At 33.0% G+C, this 14,300-nt stretch overlaps 1 long non-coding RNA gene across 1 annotated transcript; it reads right to left on the bottom strand.

The window, feature by feature from the left end:
* Nucleotides 1-10,440: 10,440 nt before the first annotated feature.
* Nucleotides 10,441-13,312, bottom strand: LOC128159156 (uncharacterized). Its single transcript, XR_008240126.1, has 2 exons — nucleotides 13,087-13,312; nucleotides 10,441-10,738 (listed from the first exon to the last, which is right to left on the bottom strand). It is a non-coding gene; the product is annotated as an uncharacterized LOC128159156 (long non-coding RNA).
* Nucleotides 13,313-14,300: the final 988 nt, after the last annotated feature.

Genomic DNA, 14,300 nt, shown 5'->3' with positions numbered 1-14,300 from the left:
TCACAAACAGGGGCGCCCCGACAAATAGTTGCACATAGAACGTTTAAATAATGTGTGTTCATTGAATTCATAAATGATATAGATGAAAAAAATGAAATTGAATCACAACAATTTATCTAAGACGCAACACAACGTAATGCAGTAAATGCCTGAGCCTTAATGTGGCATTTGTTCGCTTGTGTGTCTATGTAGACATATTAACTCGTTCATGTACGATTCTCACATATTTGTTTTATGAAATTTGAAAAAAAATATAGGACAGAACTTGTTTAATTTGATACCAAATGACATTATTTAATATATTAACAATAACTAAATTAATTTTTTTTCATAAAATGATAACGATTTTTGCTATCAGAAAAATACGTGTATGAGCTGCTGACCCCTAATTATAGGGGCCAGCCCTTTTTTTCTTAATTTTAAATGAAAGCTCTCGTTATTCTAAACAACTTTTGTTCTATATGTATTAAAAAAATATTTTTAGTTTAAAGGTTATAATACAAAAAGCAACAAAATTTCAGCCCCGAAAAAATCTTAAACTTTGGCGATAAATAGCTCAAAAACTAACAAAGAAATTACAAAAATTTTCATGCCAGCAAAATTATAAAATGTTACCGACAATTTCGCCAAATTCCATGCATCTATCATCTGTAGTTCCCGAGATCAACTCTGGACAAAAGACCCCCCAATTTTCAATTAAAGGGCAATAACTCATAACCGGAAGTGAATTTTAAAAATTTGAAAAAAACGTCTAGAGATATTAATATCATCTACATACCATGAAAGTTTCATAGCAATCAGACAAAAAATGTTCGAGAAATCTCGTGCACAAAATTTGCGGGAAAAAAAAAAATAATAATAAGAAACAGTAGAATAACAGAAGGGTTTTCCGTTGAAAAACGGAAAACCCTAATAAGAAACAGTAGAATAACAGAAGGGTTTTCCGTTGAAAAACGGAAAACCCTAATAATAAGAAACAGTAGAATAACAGAAGGGTTTTCCGTTGAAAAACGGAAAACCCTAAAAATAAGAACTAGACACGATCTCGTTGCGAGCAACGAGGAGGTCTTCCGTCCGATTTTTAGAAGGTGAAATGACGTCATCGACTTTAATTTTTGACAACAAAACATGATATGGAAATAGGGGTGAAGAACTAATGCTTTCCTGTAATGCTTTTTATAAGTTCTTTTACGTTGCTTTTTTAAATACCTGCATTTCTTCCAATTGAAATAGAAAAGATTAAACTATTTTACCTCTGGCCCCTAATATTCCTAGTTAGTTAACGCATGAGAAAATCATTATATTGTTGGGATATATAAACCTATTATACATAAAGTCTGTCCCAAGATATTTTTGCCACACATTTTCTCAAATTATTCGATATTTGTAAATATCTCTTGGTTCAGACGAGGTTCATTCGATAGTATGAAAAAATCCCAAGATTTCCCTTTTGTAACGTCCCCTCTAGCTTGTCAGGTTTCAATACACGGCTAAAAAAAGAATGTCTACGGGGATTTTGCATTGCATCAGCCATTATAAAGCCCGGATGAAAACGTTGAAAAATTGTGCTAGATATTCCGTGAGACTTCCGAATTGAGAAAAGATGTAAACATTCCCCATTATAAATCTTCGTAGGAAATCTGTTTTTGATCCTGTGAATGTTTACGAAGGAAAATAGTAATTTCTGAATGAAGTTTGACCCCCTAAAAACGTTAATACCTAATTACGTAACACATGATAAAATCAATAGATTTCTTGGATACATAATAGTTGAGATCGACACAAAATTTAAAATTTTGATTAATTCATGTGATTTTGAATGACCATAGTTGTGAATGGAATTGTAGATCATTTTGGAGAATAAGCGGGTATTGAACATAATTAATGCACATGATCATGTACATGACAAATAAAGTGTCTTACACATGTAAATCTTAATGTAAAAGCTGCTTGGTCCAATTTTCAATAAAATTATTGTATGCTTTTAAACGATGGTTATGCTAAGTATGTGTGCAATAATATACGTTGCAGTAGTTTTTCCGGTCAATTAAGCCATATTTCAATGAAAAAAATTATGTACATGTTGAAACTCGTTGAATCCGGATGTTGTGTATTACGGCATGCTGCCCAATCCGGCGACATTATTCAGCCCCTTGACATTTTCCTATCATTTTTGTTTTTAAAAAATTGTGCAATCCGGATCCTGTCTATTCTGTAAACCGGCGAAATGAAAAAACATACTGCTTATAATTAGTGAGAGTTATCTCCCGTAGTCCGTCTACTTATCGATCGGTCGGCCTTCTGCGAGATATTTTAAATGCTCAATTATCGACCAATTTTTCTGTCGTTGCTATTGATTTAAATAACTGTAAATATAGATCCAAACTAGCAACTCATTTCAGTTAATACCGTAAAGTCTTGTTATGAATTGCAAAAATTAGATAATTAGATTATAATTCACCCCATTTTTTCAGGCCGTGATTCAGGATACTGTGAGAGTAAGACTGCCGATATTGTTTGTTATCCCCGTTGTACATTGTATGGCTACACGTACAGAGTTGCATATTATTCTAGATCTGTCAAAATGCTAATTTTTTTTAAAATAAAATTCTCATTATATTAATATTCATCCATTGTTTCCCTGCATCATAACAGTTCTCGCCATCAGGTGTTTCAGCCACCTGTTGACTTGTTAATGTTTTGTTTAACAATTTACGGTTAAGCATGCACTTTACAGGTAGATCGGATGTTTGAAAAAATATCAATAACGATGATTTGATTCAAAAAGTATTTCCATCGTATGTATTCCGTTATGGATTTATTGTTTCAAAAAAATAATTTAAAATGAAAATTGGTACCGTATAGATAAGATCGATGAAATCTAATATATTTCAGAACAATTGAAAATTTTACAAGAATACAGGATCAGGACCTACTGCATTAAATACTAAAATTAATTTGCAACAATGTCCTCTAAACCGGATGTTGCCTAATCCTGCCATTTTTTTTTCAGAACCACCCTCCGCCGGATTAGACAATTTTTGTGTATATCCACAAAATAATCGACATAAAAGGGTTTTGCGTTATTTCGCTTCGTGTTTAAACTGGCCCCTTACGTCGAAGCTAGTATGATTGTATTACGACTTTGACATCTGTCTTTTTTTATATAATCTGTTATAACATATGAAAAATACAGCATGACTATTTAAACAAAAATAAAGCAGTGTACATTTGTTCATTAATAGTTTTTATGCTTACGTTGTTTATAATCATTGCAAAACATGTAGGATGAATAAACCCAATCATTCGAAGGATGAAACCCAACGGTTTCCTTTTTTTAAACATTCAAATGATGTATTTTGAGGGTTTTTTTGTATGCCCAATATTTTTTTTTATTTTGAATATTTCTAACGTTGAAGGGAGAGCAATTCCGTGTAAATACATCTATAACTTTGTAAGATCATTCATTTGGTTTGCAAGGAAAATTATTTGATACTGTAATGGCCGACAAATCGGACCATGCAGCTTAAAGAAATTTCTCAACTTATTATACCTCGAAACGTTATTTCAAATCAGACACCAAACAATAAAGGGAAATGGAAATATTCGGCGGATATAAATGTTAAAGTATTCTTATGATAAAAATTGGTATTTTTGGCAAACATAAATTAATCATTTTTTATCTCCTACAAGATATAATCGCACCTGTGTTTTGTATCCATCTCTTTTAAACTCTTTTTAGCCAAATCTGTAAAAATTCGTGGTCGTTTCACCGTCTTGTTTTAAACCCCGCTGAAATGTTCACAATCGATTCGCTGTTGAACGAAAGACTCGACTAGAAAAACTTGCTGCATGGACCGTCTAACATTATTAATTTTAATGATGAATTCAGAAACTTATAGGTTTCAAAAAGTGTCATTTTTTGTTAAGTTACAGGAACGTTGTCATTCATGCACATAAAATTTGTACAAAATAAGTTATATGTTATTCAACCAGTGTTTGAAATTTAAGACCGTTCTTGAAATATTTGGGAAAGAAAGTTTAGGGGTCATCCTTTCATCTTTTTATCGGGCCCGTGTAACAATATTTGAGCCATTTCCGAATAACTGTGTGCACAAAAATCGTAAATAAAAGAATGCAGGTAACGGGAGCTTTAAACAGGGGAGCAGGGAGTGCTTTAAAATTCATATTGACATATATTAATGTACCGTGTAAAATTATCAATCATAGTCATTAGATAACTGCTATTGCCTGATTGGCGAATTTGATTTGCCTATTGACTCCATGACATCTACAATTTCGCTTGGTTAAACGTTTACATTTTAAAAAAACTATATATATAAGCATGTACTCCAATCAGGTGTTGTACTTTACAGAACGTTTAAAAAATAACGCGATTGCCGAGCGCTTCTTTTTTGGGAAAAATAGTCCTAATCAGACAGTGAATACATAATACAGCATACAGACGTTTTTATTAATATATATATAATTTATGTATTAACTATTTAAGTGTGCTTGAATATGCAAAATTTAAAGCCAATTCGATTTGTATTAGATAATTAATCTACTAAGTATTATTTTTAACCATGTGTACTCTACTCGATTTTTAACTGTCCGAATACAATCAAAATATTCACAATGAATGCACATGTACATAAACTTTTTATAACTCACATATTCTTTCAGAATCAAAAATAAAAATAAAATTTGATTAATAATAAATTAATAAAATCAGCAATGAGTATGCTTTTTAATGAATCTGACCACCATTGAGAAGAGGTTATTATACCAATATTGTGACCCTTATTATTTAACGGCCTGAATGTAAATAATTTTTCAACTTCTTTAAAAATGGTTAGTTTTATCGTGCCCGCACCTACCACAAGCATGTAAAATTGTACTTCTTAAGCTGCCTTATCTCGAACGCTTTTTAAAAATATTTCAACTTTTACTTACTACATCCTGCTTAACCCTCTCTCTCTCTCTCTCTCTCTCTCTCTCTCTCTCTCTCTCTCTCTCTCAACTCATAAAAAATTCTAATACTTTGTTAGACAAATGAAGAATCACATTATCATAGATTACAGATACTTATGTGAATATCGCCAATATTTTGTTGAAATTGGTAGTGTAATGCATTTAATTCTCAGCAGCAACATGTCACAAATAGAAACAGGTGAATTTATTTACATTTCATCGTACGACTGTAAAACGTATTATATTCATTGATGGCAGTTTTTTCCTTTATTTTACGAACTATGATTTAAATCAATGGTTTGATGCATCGTTAACCGATATCATTGGAAATGAAAATAACAACGAATCAAAGAGCATTAAAATGTGGGATAACGTATAAACACGAGAAGCATGTGTCCTACAGCGAATCGGCTGTCCACTAGCGCGGCTTCTCCTTGGCCCGTGTTATGAAAATGTACACTCAACGTGGTGGGTTTGAAATGTTTGCAGTTTGATAACTAAATTTTATTTTCCAACAATAAAACTATTTCATGACATAGACAAGATGACAAAGAACGCCCCTTTTTCAATGACAGTCATACAATCTATTTTTTTTTTATTACAAGAGCAAAACAGCAATACTTCGTAGGTAATGGTATAATCTTTTTCCATTTACTCTTTAATATCGTTTAAATCTGAATTCTTTGTGTTTGCAGCAAAATAAATAAACCCGTGTGTGTATTACAGCAAGGCGCATATCTTGTGTATTGCTTGCTAGTCCAGCCGCGACCCATTTCCTCGGCCGCCGGCAAGGATCGGATACGTATAATTGTTTACATACATGAAGCTCGGAATACAGCTAGATTTTAAATGCGACTCAAATACATTGCATAGAAGTAATTCTTTTACCCATAATGTGTTTCCCTAGAAAAGAATTACACTGTTTCAACACTTTCCGAATGCAAGCTAGTACACTGTCTATGGTAGTAGGTAAAGGTATAATCTTTTTTTATTTACTATTAAAATCACTAATATCGGAAGTTTTGTGTTTGCAGCTACATATAAAAATCCATGTGTGCATTACAGCAAGACGCAAATCTTGTGTATTTGATAACGGCAGACCCGCTCGCTAGTCCAGTCGTGACCTATTTCATCGGCTGCGGGCAAGACTGTTCACATACACAGCTCGGAATACAGCTAGATTTTAAATGCGACTCAAATGAATTGCATAGAAACAGTTCTTTCATCCGTAATGTGTTTCACTAGAAAATAACTAAAATGTTTAAACACTTTCCGTATATAAACGGGTATCCTTTATGTCAGTTATACGCTCAAATACCCCGTTTATTTGCCAAATAAAACACAAATACATGGTAACAAGTCTGGGTGTTTACACTCATATTACGCAATACCCGAACAAAATATTATTGTTACGACATTAATAAGACCATAATGAACAACTTTTGCAACGACAGCCATATTAAAATCTTAACCAATTTTGAGTTATAAAGTGAAAACTTTGAAGGGTTGTAGGCCCTTAATTTGAGGGGCCAGCCCCTTTTTCTAGGTGTCAAAGAAAAGATCTTGTAAATATAAATTTTTTTTCTTCTACATGTTTTAACAAAATATTTGTGAGAAAAAAGATAATCTAAGAAAACCAGGCAAAATCACAACACTTTTTTAATCTCATTTTTCGAGCCCTACCGAGCTTTAGCGCCTTTTGTGCCTGAAAGTGATTAATGCCTTATTACATATCTACAATCTTTTGTCTATCATTCCTGAAAATTTGAACTAAATATCTTTTATAGTTTTTCATAACTCTCTTGGACAAGCAGTCCCTCAGAAAATCAAGAAAACGTCGATATTTCAAAAACGGAAATGACGTCATCAACCAAAAAAAATTCCGATCAAGTTTAAACTAATATCAATAAGATCTGAAAATTTTAATAAAATCGATCAAAGAGTTTCCGAGTAATCGCTGACACAAAATCGGTAAGAAAAAAAAAGGAGAAGAACTAGAGCAAAGCTCGTTGCAAAGCAACGAGTGGGTTTTCCGCTCATGTCGAAAGCAACACTAGAAGTACGTCTAAGAAGCAGAGTTCTTAATCTAGTAACAAAGAAACCTAAGTACAAAAAGATAAAAAAAATCGAATGATTCTTGGTACAACTTAACATGATCCGAATGTTTTTAAGTACGACTTAACCAAAAACCCTTAACCATTTCAAGAACGACTTAACAAAAAAAACAAATGTGTTTAAGTACGACTTAACAAATTTGACTTCATTTTAGGTACAAGTTTACTTTACCTTGAACTAACATCTTTTTTCTTAACCCAGAATGCAAAATTAAAATTTATGTAAAAAATCAATTTTGTTTAAAACATAATTCTGAGCAACTTTTCCTCTTCACTGCTTTTCAAAAGGTTGACCTTTCGTACTGTGTGCTCGTTGCGTCATTAATTGTCAGAAATTTATCGATGTTAAGTTTACTTTACTGTACTTCTGTGAATATTTTCTATGTAAAATTACTATGAACCAGACAACATTGAAATGGTGAACATTTCAAAGGGCCCCGCTTATGTTATTTCAGAGAATTCTGCTTTGACCTTGACCTATAACTTGAAATTTTTCCAGCTGGCATAGAACTTTTAATTCAATTTCATTCCCCCTAACATACATGCATTTTTGTTCAATCTGACCAAGATTAAGCATATTTGGAAAATAATCTACTATTTAAAACTAATTTTAAAAAGATCTGCTATGACCTTCACATTGACAGACTTGGTTCAAGGTCACTGCACGCCATTAACCAATAAACTCTGTAAAGGTAAAATATTAGCCAAATAGGGGCTAAAAGGAGAGTATATCTATGCTCTTAAAATATGGATTTTTGTGTGATCTGATATGACCTTGACTCTTCATCTACAAATATCATTCGAGGTCATTGCATATATTTTGAACAAAGGCATCATGTGGGTAAAGTATGAGGCTGAATGGAGCAAAGGGAGAGAAGATATACTCCGGACAAGGATTTTTAAAAATATAATTCTGATATGACCTTCACAGTTTCTTTTCACTGAAAATAGGTTCAAGGTCACTACACACCCTTTTACCCTTTACTCAAAAGCTCTGCTTATGTGAAGTCTGAGCCAAATAGGGGTTAGTAGAAATTATATATGCTCTCAAAAAAGGATTTTTGCATGATCCGATATGATCTTCACCCGTTACCTAGAAATTTCATGCAAGGTCACTGCACATCGTTTAACCATAAAGACACTCTGTGAGTATTAGCCAGATTGGATCAAAGGGAAAAAAGATATGCCCCAGACAAGGATTTTATATATATAATTCTGCTATGACCTTAACCTTATACCTAAAAACATGGTTCAAGGTCACTGCACATCCTTCAACCAAAGGAACCCTGTGGATGAGGTATGAGCCAGATTGGGCCAAGGGGAGAGAAGCTATGCTCCTGTCAAGCCATCTCGGATGGACAGACCGACAAATTGATCACTAGAAGGCGCCCGCATAAACATGCCTTTTTATCTAAAATAGTATCCATGCTATCTGCCCATGGTGAATAGTCATCAAAACCATTCATTAGCAGAATTTGATTTCCCTCCTTTTTAAGGTGGTATGGGACATCTGTCGATATTAATGTGGATTAAAGTACTATATAATTGAAAACTTTTCACCGGTTTAGAATTTTCAAATTTTACAATATTTAACCAAAAAATAGCTTTTAAAAATATTTGAAAAGGTAAAAATTGTAAAAACCCCAGCGGGATTCGAACTCATGACTTACAGGTTCCTAGTAAACCCTCTAACCCACTGTGCTAAGGAGTTAGGTGACCATTTTTGAGAAGAAACTACATGTACTTATATAATTACACTTTATTTTATTGTTTATTTCGATAAACAATACGTCACAACATGGAAGTGTCCCATATCACCTTAAACTCGGAACACCTCTGACCTAATAAGATCGCCGCATTAAATACAAAGTTTGATTTAACTCTAATTTGTTTATCATCAAGAAATTCTGCATCGCTGACAAATAAAGTTTTCTTCTGTATAATGAAATACCAATTAACTGACTATTCGGACAATAGCAAGTTTATTGTCCCATTCAACAGCTACTATTTCCCTTGGCTTTGCCTCATTAAATATTTGCTGTCTTGGGGGACAATAAACTTGCTATTGTCCTCATACCCAGTAAATACTAAATAGGCATATAATATCCCATCCACCTACATTTCATGTTATATAACCTCCCGTTTGTAACCTTCAATTTCACTGTAAAGTCAACATATCTGTCATAGCCGCAAGTTTCACAATTTATTTCTGCTTCTCATGTACTTAAAATTAGGGGCCTTAATATTGCTTACCAATTCCAACAAGAGACATCCCTCTAACTATTGGTAATCATTAAAATTCATTTCATGAATCTACGCAACAATGATAAAACTTCAAGTACAGTCACTCTCAATTTTACAAAAATATTGACGGTACTTTATCCGAAACTGTTCCTTGTATCTTTAACTTAGTACACTAACATTTTTATGAAAAGACGGTTTGTCTTAGAATAAGAAAGCTAATGCAATTCTGAGAAAAAGAATACCACATATTGCCAATTCCATTGAGGTTTAATAAAAATATGGCCATTTAAGTGAACCCACCATTTCCAATTTCCTTTGGTAAACACAGATTTACAGGGTTCTCCATAGTAAAACATCTTTATCTGACCTTTTAGAGGTCAACTTTTGTTCAACCTTATTCAATACAACATATGCCTACATGATATAATCATGATAAAAGCTTCACATCACTTAGAAATACCCTTACATGTATACCCCCCACCCCCCAATCTTTTGATTTTCATAAAAAGTCATGGTTTGAAATGTTTTACCTAATTTTATGAAACATGTGGCAATTTCCTTGAGTCATTTCTCACACATATTTGAAAACAATCATCAATGATTCTAAAATGTGATCTTTATTTGTTTATTGTATGATTTGTACCATTTTAATTAACAAATAGACAGCTGTCCTGCTTGTGATTTCTTGTTTTCATGAAAAAAGTAAGCTAACAATCATATTTAGTGAATATCTAATCTATTCTGATTTCTAGTCTTCTTCTAACCATGCTAAAACAGTAAGTTACAACCTACAAGTTAGACATCTGCCTTAAATTAGAATTAAATTCAAACACACCCAGGTAGCTGGAGACAGAGTTGATTTCAATGAAAAATGTTCAAATTTGACATGTTTTTCTACTTTTTTATGCATATATACCTTAGAAAGGTAGAAATAGGTTGTTTCTTGTTCATTTCAAAAGTAATTATCATAGCAGATGTTATTTCAAAGTCAAATGTACATTTACATATCCTACATGTAATCTTAATGCAGACAATTAAATAGAGGGGGGGGGGTTTCAATTATGTAAACACATCTAAATATCTTTATGAAATAAAAAATAAAGGAAACATAATTGTATACTTTTATTGAAAAACAAATTTTCACAGCAATTATGAATTTCTTTAAACAGCCTTAATTTTGTTTTCATAATTTCTTATCAAACACAAACCACAACATGGCATGATGCTTTCTTCAAGTTCCATTATTGTTCATGCATTATCGGATTTAATTTGAATTACCAGTAAATAGTCTGTAGAACACAAGGAATATGCATGTGGATAGAGGTGACAGGTTAATCTCAGGAGCTGACCCACAAGAATCAACAGGTACCGGTAAAAGCCATGTGGTAACAAGAGTCTGTTTTGAGCTGAAATAAATAAAAAAAATAATTAGCTGTGTTTACATACATGTACTAGTAATAGCTGTGTTTACATTAACATATGCATAGTATTTCTGTAAAAAATACACTGACCATGCAGTGTAATAAGTATGACATATCCCAATACATGACATAACATTTAGGCAGTACAAGATCAAAAATTTGCATATCAAGTCATAATATAATATTAAAAAAAATTCATAGGTATAAACACTTATCAAATTGAGAAAGAGAGAGAGTTTGAGAGAGAGAGAGTTTATTACCATACTTGTAGTGCAACAGTCAATATTTCAATTCGTAAATTACAAACGAATATTACCCACCGAACAGCGTCAAAGTACATGTACTGGTATTAGCTTCTGGTATACCATTTTTTATCAATTCAATGTGTATTTTTTGTTTGCAAATAAATTTAGCGAGGGTTTTTGTTTATTTTCTTATAAATTACATGTTTTAAAAACAATGCTACGCGTAATAAGCATAAAACATGTATGAGTTAACTTAATGAAGAATTTTTAATAGATTATTTTTCAAAGAATGTGGTACATTACATGTATGTCAATCTTTATAAAACTAGCGTATATTTCGTGCACCATAAATTGCAAGTTTTTTGTAAATATCATTTACTTGCATGATAGGTATATATGGTCTAACCAAAATTTTCTTCATAAAGCTACAGCTGTATGTACCACATATATGTTTTGTCACAAGTATACATTTTAAAAAAAAATACCCAAATTCCAACAGTTTAAATAAACTCAACTCATTCTCTGATAAGTTCATTGTGTTTTGTGCGTGCATATCTTATTTGTCTGCTGCAACAGCAGCCAATCAGCGGTAAGCTGAATCCACAAAAAGAAAGTTTGTGTTTTAGGAGCGGGTAAATTGTTTATGCGACACTGTCAAGAAAACCACACCAAATAATAACAAGAAACATAAATATTCACTTAAATGTATTCTGTTGTAAAGTAAAGGTTTTTAACACTTATTGCATCTTGCAAAACATGTGATGACCTTAATCATCTGTCATATATCTGATATACATGTATATGTAAAAGATGGGAGAAATAACGACGGAACAAAGTGGGATTCGAACCTGGCCCTCTGAATCTCTAGTCAAGTGCTCTACCAACTGAGCTACATGTATCTGGCACCGGTATTCAAACCAGTCTGACCATCACATTCCTCCCCCTTAAATGATCTTCACCCTCGAAGATCATCCCTGGCAGGATCGAGTTAACCTGTTAGTTCCAGGGGTTGGTCACAACACCAATATTGTAACAGGATGGGAGAAATAATGAAGGGATTTGAACCTGGGCCCCCTGAATCTCTAGTCAGGTGCTCTACCAACTGAGCTATATCTGGCGCTGGTATTCAAACCAGTCTGATCGTCACATATATAAAAAATTATTTTAAACAATGTTGTTCAATTAAAAAAAACACTCGCAATCTTCAGTTTTTGTCTGTAATTAATCAATATTGGCGTGCGATCAGTTCTCGCCGAGTACCATTTCTCAACAGTGCATTGTTACGTCATTTTATCAACACATAAAATTATATACGAAAATATGATGTAACAGTGCACCAGCGAGAAATGGTCCTCGGCGAGAACTGCTCGCACGCCAGTACTGCCAGTAGTCAGATTAAAAAAAGAGAATAAAAAATTACATTTAAAACATTAACAAGGACAATTTAAGTACACATCATAACTGCTAAACAAGAAAAATTATGTGAACTGGTAGAATGGTAGGCATAGTTCTAACTTGTAACCTACATGTACAAGTACATGTACCGGGTACCCGTTGGTCTGCTATACCTCTTTAATGATACAATGATCGGCATCATAAAGATATTAAAGTCATGTTTTAACTCTGAAGTCTGAAGTATACAATTTTATTTACTTGAAGTTATGTCTACAGGGTATTCATGACTACATTTGGAGTCCTCTGCACAAGAATATATGATATGTTTCTAATTATTCTCTTTTGAGAAGTGGACAGGCATAGCCTACATCCACTTCGAAGTGGATGTAGGCTATGCCTGTCCACTTCTCAAAAGAGAATAGTTTCTAATTAGACCCTGCTTTGAATTTTGAGTTGAAAATTCACAATCTGTTATTTTTTTAAATAGATAAATTCAGTTACCCTTTCCAGTCCCCCATGAACCTCGAGCGAGTCTAAACACCCATGAAACATGTAAAAATTACACGTTAGTAAACAAACACCCACACCATAACAAAAACATCTAACAGTGTGCACGTACTTACATGTACATCTATACTCTATACTAAATTTTAACCAGTTAACAAGAAACTTTAAAAGGAGTAAAAGCCTCACCTTCTTCAGTAACATCCACATAAATCACACACTTTAATGTCCATCTTTTCTCCTTTATTACTCGTAGCTTATCAACGGCTGATCGTCGACAGAAGTGTGGCTGTCAGAATTTCCTCGTAAACGATTCACACGAGAAAAATATCCTCCTTAAACAAATATGTAGTATTGTTCCCTGTGCATGTTCATATGTTTCACAGTAACTTGAAAATGCATGTGTACACCGAAAGAAAACACAACTTCTCTTCTGCATTACGGCTCGCTCTTTTCTACAATGCCGTTCGTTACTGTTTACATTCGGCGCGCGCGCACGCGCGGGGGTCACAAACAGGGGCGCCCCGACAAATAGTTGCACATAAGAACGTTTAAATAATGTGTGTTCATTGAATTCATAAATGATATAGATGAAAAAAATGAAATTGAATCACAACAATTTATCTAAGACGCAACACAACGTAATGCAGTAAATGCCTGGGCCTTAATGTGGCATTTGTTCGCTTGTGTGTCTATGTAGACATATTAACTCGTTCATGTACGATTCTCACATATTTGTTTTATGAAATTTGAAAAAAAATATAGGACAGAACTTGTTTAATTTGATACCAAATGACATTATTTAATATATTAACAATAACTAAATTAATTTTTTTTCATAAAATGATAACGATTTTTGCTATCAGAAAAATACGTGTATGAGCTGCTGACCCCTAATTATAGGGGCCAGCCCTTTTTTCTTAATTTTAAATGAAAGCTCTCGTTATTCTAAACAACTTTTGTTCTATATGTATTAACAAAATATTTTTAGTTTAAAGGTTATAATACAAAAAGCAACAAAATTTCAGCCCCGAAAAAATCTTTAACTTTGGCGACAAATAGCTCAAAAACTAACAAAGAAATTACCAAAATTTTCATGCCAGCAAAATTATAAAATGTTACCGACAATTTCGCCAAATTTCATGCATCTATCATCTGTAGTTCCCGAGATCAACTCTGGACAAAAGACCCCCCAATTTTCAATTAAAGGGCAATAACTCATAACCAGAAGTGAATTTTAAAAATTTGAAAAAAACGTCTAGAGATATTAATATCATCTACATACCCTGAAAGTTTCATAGCAATCAGACAAAAAATGTTCGAGAAATCTCGTGCACAAAATTTGCGGGAAAAAAAAATAATAATAAGAAACAGTAGAATAACAGAAGGGTTTTCCGTTGAAA

Source organism: Crassostrea angulata, chromosome 8 (genome assembly GCF_025612915.1).
Source record: "Crassostrea angulata isolate pt1a10 chromosome 8, ASM2561291v2, whole genome shotgun sequence".
NCBI classification, from domain to species: Eukaryota; Metazoa; Mollusca; class Bivalvia; order Ostreida; family Ostreidae; genus Magallana; species Magallana angulata.
This window is presented reverse-complemented; position numbering and strand designations above follow the sequence as displayed.